Genomic DNA, 19,167 nt, shown 5'->3' on the forward strand with positions numbered 1-19,167 from the left:
TAAACTAAATATTCTTCCCGGCTTGCTTTTTAGGAAAATCTCCAAATTTACAAAAACTACTAAGACAACGTCTAAAAAAAAAAAAAGCAATGGCAAAACCAGCAATTGAATTCGCCTGCTCTCCAGTAGCAGGACATCTATGGCAGGCAGACCTGCAGAATGAGCAAGCAGTTTGAGAAACAGAGTATGTCCTATGTATAATTTTTTTTCATGCTGCAAAGCAAGCGCTGGAAGGAGGTTTCACGACATTAACGAAATTTCTTGCAATCAGTTGAGAACAAATTAGAGCAGTGAACTTGTCCTTGCTTCTGGCATAACGTCTTAGTGTTGCCCATGGAAACTCACATAAATTTGAAAATAAAAACAAAAAAGACTAACCTTCATAAAAAAATCTAACTTTGGCAAAGAAAAGTTACCTTGGAAAAAATATGTACAATACAGTTGTACAGCGTGCATTTGTGTGCTTAACCAATTTTGAGGCAAATCGGCGACAATGAAAAGAAGACGTTTGAGTACAATTAAGGGAAAGACAGAAAGGATGCATACCTACAACAAAAACATTTAGAACGACCACGGGCAGGAAACTCTGGTGAGGCTCTCGGAGTGACTCCCTCATATGGGCCTGCGCAGACCACGTAGAACAAGATCGGTCAGAGCTTGCAGCCATAAGGTGCTTCATACCATGAAGTTACAGAAGCGGGTGCAATTGGAAGCAAAGTGCATTTCATTTCTCTGAAAAACGAAGAGTTTAATAGGTAGCTTGCATTCATAAGGTGATACAGTCATGAATGCACAGACTTTTCAATGCAGCGCTATATCACCAACTTGTTAACCATGCCGGGCAACACTAAAAACTGAGAGCATTATTTTAAACTATCTCAGCTTAAAGTTAACCACGACAGAAGCTTCAAGCCATCCTTGCAAATTCAGTGCACAAAGCAAGCCATGTGACCTAGTTGGACGCCATGGTACGTCGAGCTTATAATCATGCGTCATGCTGTTTTTGCTGCAAAGGCTTGTAGTTTCAAAAGTGGTCCAGCTTAAAGAGACTAAAAGTATAGACGTTTATGAGTGGGGCCCTCATTTAGTCTGCAGCTACATTGCGAAATAGGACGTTCCAACCGGGATGTTTGCTGCCTGTAACCACACGACCAGCTTGTGCCCAGCGATTGTTCGAGCTGAATACATGTCCTCGACAGTGCCATTATTTGACAAGCATTTCTATGACTGTTAAACATGACTGACTTACAGGGAGACTCCACCTCAACGACTAATGACTTGGGATACCTAACTGAATACTGATATATCAACTAAATGCAAAACAATTACCTGGCAAGCATTAAATTTTTCAAGAGGCTGGGTCGACTCCGCATTAAGTTGAAGGAGTCGATGCGTAATAGGACAATACAAACAAAAATATGCCTTAGAATTCCTTTTGCACCCCCAAAATGATGTGTTTTTGAAGGTAAGGTACACAATGTTCTTGATTTAGAAAGTGCCTCAGCTGTACAAATGCATATGCAATAAGGGCACTTGCCAAGCCTATTCTACTCAGCTCTGTGCAGGTTGAGCTAAGTTAGATAATAGAAGTACATGCTCACTGACACCATCAGAAAGGCAGGGAGAAGTCTCCGTTGTTCGACCTCCAGCCCGTCTGCTACCTTCGATGACGTTTCAGCGCCTGATGAGCCTGGAGCGAGCACATCTGTCTAAAGCGGGGTGAAAAGCACAAGCATGTGCTGGAGGACGCCCAGCCATTCTCTTTTTGTCATTGGCTATACTACATATTTTTAGTAAGACATATTTTTAAGTGAGGAAAAGTACTGCAAATATGCAGTCCACCTTAAAGATAACAACAGTTGCCATTCACCATTTTCCAAATAAGTGCTCCCACGTACCGGAACATCTACACATGTGGTGCGTGAGTAGGTTCAGGACTGAGAGGCTAGAAAATGAAGCGCTCGCAAGGCTTGTCTGGCCCTTCCAACCATGCGGGTACATTCGTTGCAAGTTCCCGATTTGTAGACAAAATGATTTAGAATGAGCAAATCTTGTCTACGCCCGAGGTAGAACATTGAATTGCGATTCCCCCATATTGTGCGAACCATCCTTCAAACTGCGGTACCACCTGCAAATAAACTATGTAGTGCTGCGGCACGCGTCCTTGCTGCCTGCTTCAGAGGAAAACCACTGCTCGTGTTGAAGACGACATCCCACAGTGGACAGGCAACAATTTTTAACGAACAAAAACAAAATTGATATCATTCAATAGACACAGATAGGCTCACAAAGTGTCGGCACCATGATTGTTGTTGTTGGTTTTACTCTTGCATACAAACAAAGGTGACTTCCTCTCTCCTCCATGGACAGTAAAACCCCCTTATCTTGGTGGCCCCTATTTCTTCTCGAATCGGTCACAGAGGACATAATCGCAGTCACTGAATTCCGCAAAATTAAAGGCCGCGAAAAGTAAAGGTTCGCCAACATTAAGGGGTTTACTGTTCTTCTGAGTGTCACATGATGTTAACATTTCAAGGAGGCTGAAGGTATTGGTTTAAGAAAAAATTGACCTATGAAAAAAATGTCCTTCTCCAGGTTAGGCACGCGAGGTTCTTTTGCACTACCTATAAGGTGGCAAGTTTATTTCGGCAGAGCTTTTGGTAAAACGGAGTCACAAAAGTAGCTATACTTGGCGTCAACTATTTTGTGCTGCATTATAAAGCCAGAGCAGATTCCACAGTGCGTGCTTCAGCAGAGCACTGTTTGTTGCGAGAGCATATGTGGTTTAGTGTTGCATCCCATTTGCATAATCTAGAGAAACTAGCGCTGACAGAGTTGGAGCACTCCAAATATTAACAGCCGACTGTAGAAGCATTGAGAGATGCACACATGCGAACTGTGCATTTCTTAAAGGTGGGTCCGAGCAAAGGTAAAAACAATATCTATACTTACGGCGGCCATACTTGCCTTTCCCAAGCACGACCACTTTTCCCTCGGTAGCACCATCCAGTAAGAAGCACCAGCAACACGCCCATGAGACGCCGCCGCCTCCTGGATTGAATGACGACCCGCCTGAGGTCTTGGAAGGAGATCCGGAACACTGCTTTAGGCCAGATGTTGTATCTGGTGGGGCAGAGACTAAAAGCAAAAATTAACAAATTTATCTGAAGCGCTACATTCCTATAGGACAGCAGTATTTTTTTTAGGCCAGTGACTCGCTTTATTTAAACACAAATGGTTGGTTTATATGATGAACCATCAGCCTCTATTTTTCTTAAGTGTAACGCAGTGTCTAACGTTGCGTCCGACGGAACCCGAAATAAAAATTTAAGTTACGCCCAACGTAACTGTCAAGCATTCGAGTTACGTCCGATGTAACCCAAAATAAAAATTAAAGTTACCGTATTTACTCGAAAATAGGTCGAACTCTATTTGTTGGACCCACCGAGAATAAAAAAAAAAAAAAAAATTCAAATATAGGTCGACTTTTTTTTTTATTTTTAAGAACAGGGGAAATTTTGGGCAAAAGAAAGAAACCTTTATTTACATCACTTCACAGCTTGGTAGACATCCTCGCAAATCCGCCACAATACTTCACTGACACCGTTGTAAAATGACGACAAGAAACGAAAGAAGGTGCGAAGCGACGGAAGACAAACTACAAAGACGCAAACAAAGCCGCCGTGTCGCCATGAGCAACACGCGAGCCGAGCCGCCTCAAGCAACTAACAAAAGTAACATCTTTTTTTTTTTCTTTTTTTGTGCGCGTTTGCGAGGATGGAGGACAAAGTGCATGGCGCATCGCGTTCCTCTCCTTCCCCATTGCCCAGCAAGGGGAACGCTAGAGGTGCGATGGCGAAATCCAATGCCCCAAGAGGTGCGCGCGATAGCGGCATCGGCCACCGCTGTTGTTTTCGGCTGTTTAACAACAGCTTTTGGAAACAAGAAGCGGCGCAGCTCTACGGCAACGCCGGGTCGGTGACTCGATAGCTTCATGCCTCCGGTACGGTCGCAAAATTTGGTCGCGAATGTAGGTCGAAATTCTTTAGTCACGATTTCCGAAAAAAAAAAAAAAATAAATAAATAAAAGAAAAGAAAAAAAAAGGTCGACATATATTTGAATAAACACGGTAGTCAGCTGCGCGACGAGACACATATTATGAAAGCGATTGGTGCGAGCGATCAAGGTGATGAGCGACGTTTTCTAGAAGCCCAGGAACCGAGCGGCGCAAGCAGCGAGAGTGAGAAATCTTCGTCGCTCGGCGCCGGCACTCGTAGCTTCTCGTCGTCGCTCGTCTCGTTGATCGCAATATTGCTTACTAGGGATGCCGCGAACTTTTTTCGAATCGAAGTTTCGATGATCGAATCAAGCGGTTCGAAAGGTTCGAAAGATTTCGATTTTTCGAATTGTCTATATCGTAAAATTCGACGGAGGTCGAATTTTCGAACTTGTTAAGCTAAGAAGTTCGACGCTTTTCGAACCGTCGAACTTATTACGCTAAAAAATTCGATCTTTTTCGAACTTTCGAACTTATTGCGCTGCAAGGTTCGATGCTTGTCGAACTTTCGAACTTGACTGACCAAAATATTCGAGAAATTTCGAACTTTCGAACTTATTTATCAAGAAAATTCGAAAAGTTTCGAACTTTCGAATTTTGAAAAGTCAGAAGTTCGACGAACTTCGAACTTATAGGGTAAAAGTTCGACGTTCGTCGAACTTCGAAAGACCGGCGGACGGTTTCATTTGATTTCAAGTAGTGGGGTACATTCGTAGTTTTTTTTCTCGAACTTTTACACGCGGTGCTGCGTTCCTTACGAAAGACAATGTCATTTATTTCAATGTTCTGGCATGCTTAGGTTTAAATAAATAAATCCCCGAAGGGGCGAGGACGGGCGACGGGTTTTTGACGATTATCGTTTGTGCCAGATTTGAAGCACGCTGCAGCCGGAGCTATTTATGGTAGATATGTTATACTTTTTTTTAAGAATGATCTATGTATAGCGTAGGTAAGTGCCGTCTTAAGATGTGATTATTGTTATTCAACGTGAGTTTCGAAGAAATGTCCAAACATGTATCTGCATGCAATTGTGACCTAAACTTGATATTTATTTTCGTCTAAGTTGTTTGAGGTATCGCATTTAAATTAACACCACAGACAGTACATATCATTGCCATCTGCAGAATACAAAATAATATATTTATTGTTTTTTCACGTTAAGGAATAAATTAACTCATGGCAGAAGATTTCTAGTAGTGTTCAAGTTCAGCACGTCATTAAAAGAAAATTTTTTTTTTCGCTTCACGTTCCTGGGACGTGTTTCTTTTAGCCTGTACACATTATGGTAAAAGAAACTTGTTTCGAAGTTCTGAACCTCTGAATATGCAAGAATAGCACACTTCCGACGAATTCTTGATAGTTTTTTTTTTCTCCTGCTTTTTATTCCCGCATTTATTCTTTTTTTTTGTTTTGTTTTTGTTACTATCGGGACAGGTGTTTAGGTCGAAAAGACAGGTTTGAACTTCCGAACCACTAAGCATGTGACGAGCAGTGCCTTCTGACAACGAGTTTCTAACAATGACCATCTACGCAACCTTCTATGCAGTGAAGAGCGACAGTAGCTATACATATGCATAAACAATTTCAGATTAAAATAAGCTCGACCACGCACTCTTTCCCCGTATTGTTTTCTTTAACAGTCCGAAATACCTGCAAGGGGGAGAAGAAGGCTGAAGCCCCCCCCCCCCCCCCCCCCCCCCCCGCTACCCTCTTTCCCCCCGTTTTTCCTCTTCCGACGCCACTTGTATGGTAGAACGCTCCTCGACCTCGAGTTGTGTCGGCTTTTATGCTTTTTGCGAGGCGATTCCTCCGTCCCAGAAAATAAACATCCAGTACAATTATAAACTTCACCGGATCGGATTACTACCAGCGTGCAAGGGGTGGCGAGCTAGTTTGCCAGGTCGCTTCAAGGTTTCTCTGAGCCTCAACCTCCTGCTCGCCCCTGGCCGTTTCGAACTGGATGAGTCTCGTAAAACAGTGTGTTCGTGCAATCACTACTGCGTGATAAAGACCCCCCCCCCCCCCCCCCCCCCGGGGGCTGGCGGTCACAATTCTGCACTGGCAAATATTCTAGCACGTCCGGGACACTCGTCGTCTCATTTAATTGCCTTACCAACTTCGCAGAATCTAGATATCACACCCTAACTTTTCTAAACTTGATTTTGTGAAAACAAGTGAGTCGTGAAAACGTTATTTGAAACTGAAACTGTAGAAAAACTTGAAAATCGGACTTCAAACTTTAAAAACTTGGATTAAAAAAAATTCAAAATCTTCAAAGTTTTTTTTTTTTTTTTTTTTTTGAATTTAGCGTTAAAAGAGAATCGAAACTTTCGAACTTTTCGAACTTTATGCCAAAAGAAATTCGAAATCTTCGAATTGTTCGAACTTCATGTATATAAAAATTCGAAGCGTTCGAAGTTTTCGAATTTTTTTTACAAAGAATTTCGAAATCTTCGAATTTATCGAACCTGAAGTAAAAAAATATTCGAAATTTTCGAATCCGAAATTTTAGAAACCGTGAAAGCTTCGAAATTTTCGAATTCGAAACTCCGCTGTGGACAAAAGTTGCGAATTTTTCGAAATCGAACCTCGGTCGGTACGAAAATATCGAAATTTTTCGAAATCGAACCTCAGTTCGCTTCGCAAATATCGAAACCTTTCGAAATCGAACCTAGGGTGGTTCGCGACATCCCTATTGCTTACATGCTGTTCAGAAAGGTGCTCTAAGTGGTTACCATTGCATTGGGACCAGCCTCGCATCCAACCGTAACCAGTCTTGACTTTTTTTTAAGCCGCCCAGGTAGAAGTTAACATCGTACATACATCGTTTTCAAGCATGGCTCCTCGTTCATTGCTCGATTTACTTTTTCGTAAATGACAAACCGCAATGAAGCACAATTATTCTAGTTCAAAATTGTCACGAACACTTGGCACGCATGCTTACACTGTAGCGCACCTAACGTAATTTAAAAGTAGAACGAAAACGGGACGAGATTCGCTTACCGCTTCACGGAAACAGTCCTTCGGATCCTAGGCCTAACGGCCGAAATCGGAAGTCGCCTGCGGTCCGGCGATCGGACGAGTTGAGCCGGCCGCGCTGTGCTGACCCCGGCTGACCACGCCTGGTTGAACCATGAGAGGCGTCGTCGAGTTGAGAGCCAGAGACGCAGTAGAAACGGACCGTAAAACATCTGTCCCGTAAAACGCAGAAGGAGCCAGCGCCAAAACCGCTACGTCTGGCTGCGTCGCCATCTCCACGACGACCGGAAGCGTGTAAACCGGGACTGGCCGGGAAGTTAGAAAAGGCGCGGCAGCGGAAGCCACTGGGCGGAAGCTTTACGTTTCGGTTTCGCTTTTCTCCGACATCGGCCACGGTCGCGGGCTGGTATGTTTGCGGTTGGTTGCGACGACGCGAGGGGCCACGAAAAGACGCCGAGTTGGCCGAGTACGAGTCACGGCCCACGATACGAGCAACGGGCCATTTGCCCCTGTCGACCGGCGATGCGGTATCCGCGGCTTAGTGTCACGATCGGTTTGTTGCCGTGCACGTTGACTCAAAGCTCGAAGTTATGCAGTTCCGTCAGTTCCGTTCCGGCACCAGCCGCACCACGTTTTCCGGTGCATCGCACGTGGAGGCCTTTCGACGCATTCAGTGAACGTAAAGATCGCGCCCGCTGTCTTCGGTGCTGTGGAAGAAGTTGGGAGACGGAAGAAGCATCAAAACGAAGGCGTTTAGGACTCCAGTCCGGGCCGCCGGTCCACTCTGACAAGAGGCGACGTGTGTGTGCACGCTTTTAGGAAGCCTCCACGTTTCGCCGCGCCAGACCTCGCCGATCGCGACCAGACCCCGAGTCCGAGAGGCTCTTGCGCAGCCAGGAACGGCAGCGAGGTAGGAGCTGCTCGTTCTGCGCAACCATGCAGTGCTCTACAGTGATCGGAGCTCTCGGTGTCATGCGTGCTTGCACCGAAGCCTTTGTGACCCCTTCGGACGCGCAAGTCGTACTTCGCAAAGGTTTGGACGGGGCCGCCCTCACCGAGCAGCTCCGCTAAATTCCGCTTACTTATGATCGCAATAAAAGCTTGCGTTTGTTCTCGGGAAAAAAATTGCGGGACCGCTCTCCGCGCCGCCGACGAGGTTGGCCGCCACCATGTTCTCAGCTGTTCACTCGCTCCCGCAGCGAGCGCCTTCCGATAATCCTCCCCGTTCCAAAATGCGATGCGATCTTCGTTTACATGGGCTGAATGAATGCGCACTCGCCATCTCGATCCACCTCTGTCTAGCGACTTTAATGCGATGCGCTTTGCGCATTATGCCGTTTACATGACCGCATATTGAATGCGGCAACTGGATTCAATGCGACTAAGTCGCATTCATGTAAACGCGGCTTATGTTATTTTTCGACATGTATGATGTATGTAACGATACCGGTGGTAAACGATGGACGTTTTTGTTGGAAGATGGCGGTCGTCTTTCTGCATGTATGGTTTAGTTATACCGGTGGTCTTGTGGTATAGGCGTTTCGTTGGAAAGATGGCGGTCGCCTACGTCATCGGACGCAAAATCATACCAGCCATACCGAGTCATATCGGCGAGCAAACCGGCTGCCAGTATAGACAGACCCGGAGCCATAGCGGTGCCGGTATCTCCAGTTATGGAGAACGCAAAACCAAACTAGCTGCATGTATAATAACAATAAATTATGGTGGTGTCATACCAGGACTGTACAAGCAGCAGGTTTGTTTCTTGTACGTTTTTCCAATAGGGATAGATATACGTACCTTCCGTCCTATTTTCATGCTGTTCAGTCCCTTCCCCAGGGCGCAATCGCTTTCGGGGAGGATAAAACTGGACATCGCAGACGACAGTCACATTGGCCACTGTGCGATAAGAGCTGCGGTTCAGACCAGCGTTACAGCATGACTTTCCCCAGGTTGATTGACTGCATCGTAATCCTTCAGGTGGTTTTAAACTCCGTAATGTAAATCGAACTGATTCGTAGTGCGTTCAGTCCATGTTTTGTCCTTTTTTGTGTGTTTGAGTGGGTTATAATAATCCTTTTTTTAATTAAATCCCAATTATAAGGCATTTGAACGTGGGACATATGCACACTTTTGACCTAGAATCTCACAATTTTCAAGATCCAATGCTTTCCCGGGAAGCTTCTCGGGCCCTCATGCGCTGTTACTGCGCAACATGCAGACTTCCTTGAGATGACAAGAAAAAAATCCATTGCCTTGTACGCTGCTCGAACGTTCGGAAGGGTTGAAAAGCCTGTCACGTGCTCAGTTCCAGGACAAGCAACTTTCTTGCGGCGATGTCAGACATGTTTGCTCAATGTGCCATCCAGCACGTGGAGATCAGTGGTTTAGCTGGATCACGTTCATGTAAATTTAGCCGGTTAATGTTCAGCTAAAATTAGTGGGACAATAAATTGAGCTGGACGTGACGTCGCGTTACGGTGTGAAGCGGAGCCGACTGCAACGCGCGCTTATTCGAGATAACTGCATCTCACGCCATCCGTAGTCCGACAACGTGCACGCGGAGGCGACCCGCAACCGACGAGATAAAGAGAGAAAAGGTTTGATTTTGGGCAGGGTGGAAGCGAGAGTGTCGTCGGCTGCTGATTGCACGTGGCGGCACAGTTTTCACGCAATCAACCAACGAGACGTGTTTTACCTGTTTGCTAGATCTCAGTCGGGCAATATTTTGGTGAGATCGTCTTGCCAGCATGCTAAAAGCGAAGGGGTTCTCGAGGCCTCTGATCTGATTGTCCTTAGTCGTCCTTCATGCACCGGTCGATATCAGCTTGTGTGCGGCAGCTGAACGACATGCAATTTGCAAACGAAGCGCGGGTGGGCAATGGCCTTCAAAGTGAAATAGCGGACGGTCACAAATCAGCCTGCGACCGATCTAACTTCGCCGCAGCGCGCAGTTCGTAGCGAACGATCAACATTTTCCCCGAGTTGGGAGCAGACGACCTACGGTGGTTTTCTTAATTAATTTCCGTCTGACAGTGACGCTTCGTAGCAGACGAAGCACCTTCTTCGCTCGCGTTAGCAGACGAGGCGTGACCGAACGTTGCCTTAGATCGCTCTACGAGAGACCAATTAGATGTCGCTCTCGCAGTAACCAAAAACTAACCCCAGTTGGCGCAGTGGAGAAAGAATACATAGAGTAGACCAAATCGTATCGTGTTCCTGATTCGAATTTTTCGAGGGGGTTCTCGGAAGAAATGCCCAAAGAAAACGTAGTAGCCAATAGCCTCTCTTGAAATCTGCGACGTCACACGGGGAAGACAATGTGTCATGGCGAGGCGATGTGACCACACGCGCGAAGGAGAAGGGTCATTCAGATGTCAACAGGCAGCTTCATTTTCACAAAGAACAACCAGGTTGAGGTAAAAGAAGGAGGAGGATCGGCAAACGAGAGGGAAATTATTTGAACACAGTGTCACAGTGTCGTAAAGGGAACCATTTCCTTTTCTTTTTTTTTATTTTGCGGAAAAAAAAACAAAAACTGGCTTCTGAGGGTTTGGGAAACAAGGGTACGTTGTAAGTAAGGACGAGTTGCAAAATATTGTACTTTTTTATTTTTCCGGAAAGAAACAGGAAATCGTGAGGAGTTTCGGAAAGAGCCCGTGAATCTTAGAGGGTGCCACCGCCTTTCTATACTCTCTATGTCATGCTCATTGGATCTGTCTCTCCCAATTTCCCGCGGCGGTTCTGGTGGCGTAGGAGCAGGTTTTCCCCTTATAACATAAGAGGCTATGGAACAGGCAGATTAGTGCAGGGAAAAATGTCGGAAAGCAAACATCGCTAATCCTTAAAACAACAATAGGAGAAGAAAAAGAACCAAACAAAGACGTGATTGTTCTTATAAAGCTCCTAGAGGACGCCTACAAATCATAAAGAACTCTGACGACTTCTTTCTTTTTAATTTAGACTCCTTCTTAGGCAAACGAAGAAGAAAGGGTGCGTGCTAATCCCCGGACGGGTTCAACCGGCAACGCCCCTTTTGAACTTGTGTGTCTACACACTCTGAAGTACAACGCTCACCACATGCCTGGCAGTCGAGCCGAAGCTACGAGCCTTCCGGACAAAGGAAGCGCGGACACGCCTCCTCCCCCCACCCCACGTGACCGCGCTCCGCCCTTGCGCAGGCACGCGCACCACGCGAATGGTCACGTGGTGCAGGGCAGAATTTATGTACTTGTTCCGGCACGTTTATAAGCTTCCGCTCCGCTGTCAGCTCGAGGGATAGCGAAGCACAAAACAAACGTTCCTCCGGCCAGCGCTCGGCGCTAACAAGTAACCGCTACTCGCCATCTGCGAAAAAAAAAAAAAAAAAAGAAAAGAAGAAATTTCCCGATTAGATCTCTGTCTCAAAGTCCGCATCACGTTTTCTCCATTCGGATCAAAAGGCGTTCCCGTCCCCTCTCCCTATGTTTGCTACACGTATTGGGTGCGCAAAGTGCGACGTTTCCAGCGGCCGAAGCCGGTAGAGCAGACCGACACAAGCAACAAATATCCCTCCCCGAGCAACCAACTCGTTATGCTCCGCTTCACTTTTTTTTTTTTTTTTTTCAGATGGAGCGCGGTGGAGTTTGTTGAGCCGTCCCAGCCAATCCCGTGGGACGGCGAGAGGGCGTCACGTGACCTCAAGCTCCTCTAGTGCGCCTATAGACTTGAGAGTGCAACCAACTGCTCGATCCGGGGGACACATGGTTTAAGGGTCGCGTTTACGTTGCGATGAGCCGAACTCGTCGATCGTCTGCATTGTGACTGCCTTCGACCGTCTGCAAACCTTGCAGAGCCGTCCGCATAATAACACGGTCATAAAAAAAAAAAAAAAATCTGAAAAAAAAAAAAGGTGTCTGCGATTAAAATATTTTCCTGCTTCTTTAAAATGCTCTCGAGGACCAAGGTATAACAGTGGAGGTTACACAAATATGGAAACGAGTGCAAAGATACGCCAATTAATACGATCAAGTATAGATACACTCCCCATGGACAATGTATGCGAACAGAATTGCAAACGCTCTCCATTGCTTGAGCTGCTGGCTCTTACGAATCTGGGCTCTCTGAGCACCCTGCGTCGCTAAGCCCAGGCGAAAACATCCCGTGACTCGTTCGCACACACCGGATTGGGTCGAATGGCTCGACAGCGTTCCAAGTCGGGGTGCGAAGGAGCGTGCTGCTTAACCTTGTTCCATTGTGTGGTACGTGCAGTTCGTGCGCGTTCACTCGGCACAAGCATGCGTTTTTTGTTTTTTTTTCTGTCTTTTTTCGTTTTTTGGCGAGCGAGGTGGAGGCGACCCGAAGGCACTGGCTGACGTCGCGATTAATAACCGTGCTCCGGCGCCACTTTGAAATCTACCCCTTTCTGGGTCGTCCTTGACAATTTTGCGAACGGTCCGGCCGGCATCAGCGGCCTCCGCTGTGGTCACGAGCGGCTAGCGGGCAGACCGTTGATCTACGGTGTCTGGAACTCGTCGGCAACTACTGCGTGCAGCGCCCGCGTCCTACATTCATTCCTAACGTCAACGCAAAAAAAAAAAAAAAAAACACGCAGAAATAATTTTTGTTTAACTTTTGTTGCAAATTGTGGTAACAGAAAATAATGCAGCGTCGAGCTATAGAAACAATCACAACACCGCCATTTCTGGAGCCGCGGCAACTCCGACATCCCAATGGCGCGTTCACACTGAAAGCGGATCAGCAAACGCGAAGCGGATCCGCGCGTTCTCAACCGCAAAGCGGCTGAGATCGAGCGGTTGGAGCGCGTTTCTGCCCATCGCTTCGGGACCGATTGGGCCCCAACCGCTTTCGCGAGCCACCAACGAGCAACCAATCCCAATGGGACGCTGACGGGACGTCGGTAGCTCTCGAAACAAGATTAGGTCTGCCACTGGTGAAGCGCTCAAGGCGCAGTAGTCGTAGCGTTGCGGCGGACAAATCAACGAAGATGTTCGCGTCCGTCCCTTGAAGCCGCCGCGAAAAGAGTGGACTCGTAATCTTAACGGGCTTTACTTCGGTGGTTTGGTTTGGCTAAAAGTTTGCTTATTATACAGGTTGCCAAGGATCGCTTCTCGCTGCCTTGTTAGTCTGGCCGTAGAACGTCGGAACCAGGGTTGTAAAAGTTACTTAAAAAATGTACCTAAGATACAGTTACAGTTACTCATACGAAAAGGTACTTACGTACGCACCTAGGTACTTGCTTAAAGGTGTACCTGAGTACAGATAAAGTTACTTTAAAGATACTGCATGCCTTTATTTCTTTTCCTCAAATTTGTCAAAATATTTTGGAAGTAAAGTTTCTTATACTAGACATACACTCGAAAATGAGTTCGATAAATGTGCTTTATTGGTGTCAATGCGATGTCTACGTCGGTGTTGAGTCATCACGTGCCTTGTCCTCACGCTCCAATCGGTTCAACGAGGCCGCAACTTCCACTGTTTACCATATCACACCAAAACCGCCGAAACTCGCTTATTGAAGTTCTTGCCATCAGAGCCGGTGCTGACGCCGACGGGCCGAGAAGACGTCGGCCGCATGAAGAAACACATGAGTCGAGGAGTCCATATGCACCTAACCTTCGCGACGACGAGCGAAAGGCTCCAAACTTCCTCGTTTTAATTTTTCTTTCGTTAGTCAGAAGGAAAATTAGTTTTTTTTTTTTTTTAACTTTTTTAGTTCTGATAAGTGCAAACTTTGAGTACGATTTATTGAGTGGAAACTGTATTATATACGCGATGTTACATTGCTTTACGATTGTAATTAAAATTTATTTGCAATTATATTTTATATGGTATTTATGGCAGAACAGTGTCACCACCAGGACAAGATGCGGACAACAGAAACGGCGCACATCGTTCAAGTTATCTCCTTCCTTGTATAGCTGTCAGAGGAACTTCAAACACGCAATGAAGTCGATTTTGGTTTGAGATGAAGGGCGCAGGTCGCTATTTTCCCTAAACGGAGTTCCGAGGGGATTAAATAAATTGGTGTCGCTAGAACGGCATCGCTAATCCACCGTTCACTCAGATGAACACCTACATTCACTAAAGTGTGTCGTTCGATGAAACATCATAGGCGGGGCTACGTTCACTAAAGCGTCGTTCGATCAAGTCAGTGCCTCCGATGTCATACCCAACTTAGCGTTAAACACGGCACATGGTAGTGTGTTAATACTTCAAGATTTATAGTTTCTACCATTTTGACTAAGTGAAAAGAAAAGTACCTGTAAAAAGTAGCTTCACCTAGTTACAAGTTACTGGAAAATGTACCTAAAATACAAATACAGATACCGAGAAATGAAAGTACCTAGGTTTGTACCTCAGGTACAACAAAAGTACCTAGATATCGATTTTGAGTTACTTGTACCTAGGTACTTTCCAACCCTGGTCGGAACCCACCCCTGATCGAACGAAATGACAGCGTTTGTAACCACTAAGACAGTCGCGTGAAGTAGTGAAAGCTTTGATACTGTGCATGATCACCACCATAACCTCCTATATACTGACGAAGCCTGGAAGATTGCCACGAGAAGCTGCCGCCGAAAGGGAAAAGATGAACCCGCAGACAGCGGATGAGAGGAAAGCCACGTGACGCGCCCCGCTGCTGCAAGACGCCGAAACACAGTTCTCCCGAGCGAACAAGTGTGTTTCGGGTCCTCGACGCTGCAAAAACTGTGCGCTGACGTCCAGGGCCGGCTTGCTAGAAGTAGTGTCTCAGCTGAGACTGCTCAAAGAAACCACTGCCAAGGCTCGGGCGCGCGAGCGTCTGAGACTCGGCTTAAGCTCGAGCGCTAGCCTTGACAGCGCTTTCTTTGAGCAGTCTCAACTGAGACTCTGCTTCGAGCAAGCCGGCCGAGGTTCCTTAAGAAATGGCTCCTTGATGCTGCTACCAGATCCTCGCGCTCTAAATCTGTGACAGGGCACTCTATGGCTCCGTCGTCGAAGTTCCAGGCTTTGTAAGTCTACAGGAGGCTATGCCACCACGAAGGCCGATAGAGACTTCGTGGGGTCTATATTTTTCATACATTGGGCGAATTGTAACGGAAGAAGGCGTGGTCACGGAATGTCCCCTCAGTTTCTCGGCTATTCGGACGATCTATTTCTTGTGTCTTTGTCCTTCTACTAAGTTCCCCATCTTTTACCACACTCTTGGGGAATTTTCGTCATAATTAGGCAGCTTAGTTAACGGACGCCGCCACAAAAATGTGGGGCGAAAAACCGCGTCGCCATGGCATTGCCATGACAACGCGGTTTTTTGCCTCATATTTACATGGCGGCTTTTAGTGAATCAGTGTCGAAGAGGTGCGATTTGGAGCCCAACACTTGCCTGTCCAGTTGGAAGTCGGTGTATAGCGAACGTCCTCGACACCGCGTCGGGAACGTCGTCTATACTCCGTTCACCCTTAAAGGGCCCCTTAAAAGAAAAAAAAAACTGTATTTTTAAACAATCTGGCATGCGCGTGTCAAAATACTTAATTTTACGCGAAAAAAAAAGTTTTAGAGCAATATTGACGGCGCCCGAGTTATTTTAAAATCTGCGCTCAAAGTCCATGACGTAAATAATGGTCAAACACTCTTTCCACCTCAATGAGATGGTCATACCATAGAGTTATTATAATGTACGCTAGAGGTTCGACTGGCGCTAGTGTGCTGCTGCAAATTGAAGCAGACAGCAACCAGTTCGAAATTGACTTCCGGTAGTGCATTTCTATGGGAAAAAGCGAGTGCATTTTCTCTCCGCGCTCGATTATAAGAGCAAATATCACGAATAATTTGTACGTACAAAGCACATTGGAACATTTCTCAGTCACGCAGACGAAATAACTGGTCAGTTACAGCATTTTTATTTGAAATTCGTGGCATGAAAAACGGTGTTAAAACCGCTTCGTACATGCATTTATGTACACTGTCGGACACTGTTAGCGCGAACACGGCGTCGGCGCTTTCCAGCATGGCATGGGGGATATACGTGCCAAAACGAACGAATTACATGTGAAAAACCAAGAGAGACGGCAAGAACTACGCAGTAACACTGGATAAGTAACTCCTTATGCATGCAGACGATCAAAATTAAATTGAAAGCCACGTAATATACTAGTAGTCAGATATGCAATAAATAAGTACTGCTTTGTTCTTTCTGCTCGTGAATACGTGCGAAGATGCTTCTTCTGGGTTCAAATCATCAGCCGCATGCTCCAAATCTTTGCAAATAGGGAAAAGCAGAGAACAGGTGCCTGATTAAAACTGCCCGACATAAGAAATAATGAAAAGACGCACCTTTCGTAGCCCACATACTTTATTTTTTAACAGATCGTCAAGATGCACGACGGAGTCATTTTCATATAGCGAGTGACAGAACTTGCATATTAGCAATATATAAGCGCTACCGGAATGCTAGTGAACCTTGAACGCACTCTACATTCCTTTCGATTGTTATTTTGTATAGAATTGTCGCTCATTTTTACATACCTGCCATGGAACAGAGGTTTGGGCCTGAAATATAGCGAAGTTTAACATCGTTCAGTAGTAAAGAAAAATGCTGTAACTAAAGCAATTACACATTCACCATATCAATAAAGGTACATACTATCCGGTACAACTGAAATAAGAAAAGTTATTCGTGTTATTTTCCGGCGAAGAGACAAAATTCACGCGCGTTTTCCCATAGGAATGCACAGGAGCACCGCAAAAGTAGACTGGTTGCTGTCTGCTTCAATTTGCCTCCCGGAAGTCGCATAGACACTAGCGCCAGTTGAACCTCTAGCGTACATTATAATAACTCTATGGGTCATACACTCTCTCTACCTCAACGTGATGGCCAAGCTGATCCACCTCTCCTCCACGCGTCCGAAATGCCGAGAGAAAACCAGGGGAAGGGAGGTGACTACCGACTAAATTGCGTCTTGCGCCGTCAATATTGCTCCAATTTTTTTTTTTTTTCGCGTAAAATTCATTTTTTGACACGCGTGTCCCAACTAGAATGTTCAAAACAATTTTTGTTTTCTTGTTAGGGGCCCTTGAAGCTGAGACTGCAGCCAAAGCTACAATCGCGAGCTATGCCCCGCCCATATTGTTAGGATGCAGGCGACAGACCCCCTAGCAACGACACTCACGCCGGATTGGCCGGCTTGTGGAGATGGACGCTGCCGCTGTCAACATAGGCAACGGTTACAACGAGTTTCCGAATTGGTAGCGTAGCTTAGTGGTAAGGTGTCTCCCTCTTACGCAGCGGGACCCTAATTTGATCCACAGTGTTGTACTACTTTTTTTTTTCTCGAACATTTTTTTTTTTTGCGTCGAAGCATGTGGCGATATTTACGACATTTTTATTTTTTACGATTAACACTAACGAAAAACAGAAGAGTGTTGTCGAAGAAACTTTGCTGAACTAAATAGTGTGAGACTCCCTTTCCGGAGGGGCAATGGGGGACAGCGCGGCTGGGGTTGCCGGCTCGACGCCGCGAAGCGTCGTGTACGGGGGGGAGGGTTGGCGGCAAGTGGGTTAATAGTTCTGGAATGAGCAGCCGCAGATTTTCGCCGCAAAGCGTGAACTCAGGAGAGGGCTGGGTTAACGCGCGCATCAGTGATACACGCGCCGTCCGAATCCGAAATCGAAGTTCGATCCCGCGCGTTGCTATTTGTGACTTCGGCAGCGCTTATCTCCATGAGCAGCCAATGCTATGTGACCGACGTTGCTAGGGGGTCTATCGCCTGCGCCATAAGAATATGCAGCCCCCGCTCCTGGCTTTGATAAATGCATTTCTAGCGCGAGCGCTTGTTCCGCGGAAGAGGGGCCTCGGGCTCTCGTGCTTGTGACATTGGTTGCAGTCTCAGTTTAAAGCGGTACGGAAACGAAATGACTTGAGCGCGAGCTCTCTACCCCTCGCTTCAAAGTCGGCCAGCGAAAGGCGTAATGCTTATCGCGCTTGTGACGTCAATAGTTCATGCACGGTCAAGGGTACTGTAGTTGCGAGCCTTGCTGCTTGGTGGCGTCAACGCGGAACAATCTCGCCTGGTATGAATATCTGAGGGCGAGAGCCAATAGCACCTAAAAGACAAGGCCTGTGAATGACGTCATCGTTACTAGGTCCCTGTCCCGCCCCAAGCGGCAAACAGGCTCATGTATGACGAGAGTATGGGCTACGTCAAATTTGGCTACGTGACACTGCGCGTCGCATTCACTGGCGACCAGCGACCACAGCTGTGTGCCCGACTGCTGAGCGCGAACTGATAGCGAGCCTCCACAGTTCCGATTTGCCACGTGCATGCGACACCATTAACATTGCCGGTCTTAGCAGCCTATTAATGTGAGCTCGTTTCGAGCATGACCACTGATAGGGATACTGTACTAAACAATTTAGTCTCCGCGCAGGTTCTTTCCGCGCGCCAGCAGCCGCCGGTGTGCGCGAGCAGACACAGCAAAATTGACGCCGTAGTCCCCCATTCGCGCTTAAGATGGCAGTGAAATGTATGGGTTTGGGCCAAAAGAGAATAAAGACAGGCTTTCCATCTCTACAAGTGAATTCTCCGGGCTTGTTAGACGAATTAATGATTTACCTTTTACACGAGACCCCACTAGAGCCACAGTATAGACCCCACTAAGGAGATAAAATGCTTGTATTTATTCTTCTTTTCCCTGTAGCCCAAACATTTCACTGCCATCTTAAGCGTGAATGGGGGACTATGGGGGATTTCTGAGTGGGCTAGCGCACACCAGCTCGGAGCATGTGGAGCGAAAGCTCGCAATGCAGAACTCAGGGATCCTGGGCTCAACCCCACCCGGCCAGTTCCGACCTGGATGAGCATCGTACCGTCGTCCGGTCATGTACCACTACTGCGTGATGCACATTAAAGACCAAAGGCTAGCAGTCGCACAGCACTGCATGGCTAAATTGCTTATCTAGAGCGGGTAACAATGTCGCCATGCTATGGCAGACTAAACTCCTGCTGTATAAACAACTAACGACTTGTTTGTCTTGGGGGGACTATGACGTCAATTTCGTTGCGTGTGCGCGCGCGCACCGGAGGCCGCTGGCTCGTGGAGAGATCGTGCGCCACTTATGGACGCTGAAATGTTTGGTTTAGCATCCCC

The sequence above is a fragment of the Ixodes scapularis genome, unplaced genomic scaffold (assembly GCF_016920785.2).
Source record: "Ixodes scapularis isolate PalLabHiFi unplaced genomic scaffold, ASM1692078v2 PGA_scaffold21__2_contigs__length_744675, whole genome shotgun sequence".
Taxonomy (NCBI): Eukaryota; Metazoa; Arthropoda; class Arachnida; order Ixodida; family Ixodidae; genus Ixodes; species Ixodes scapularis.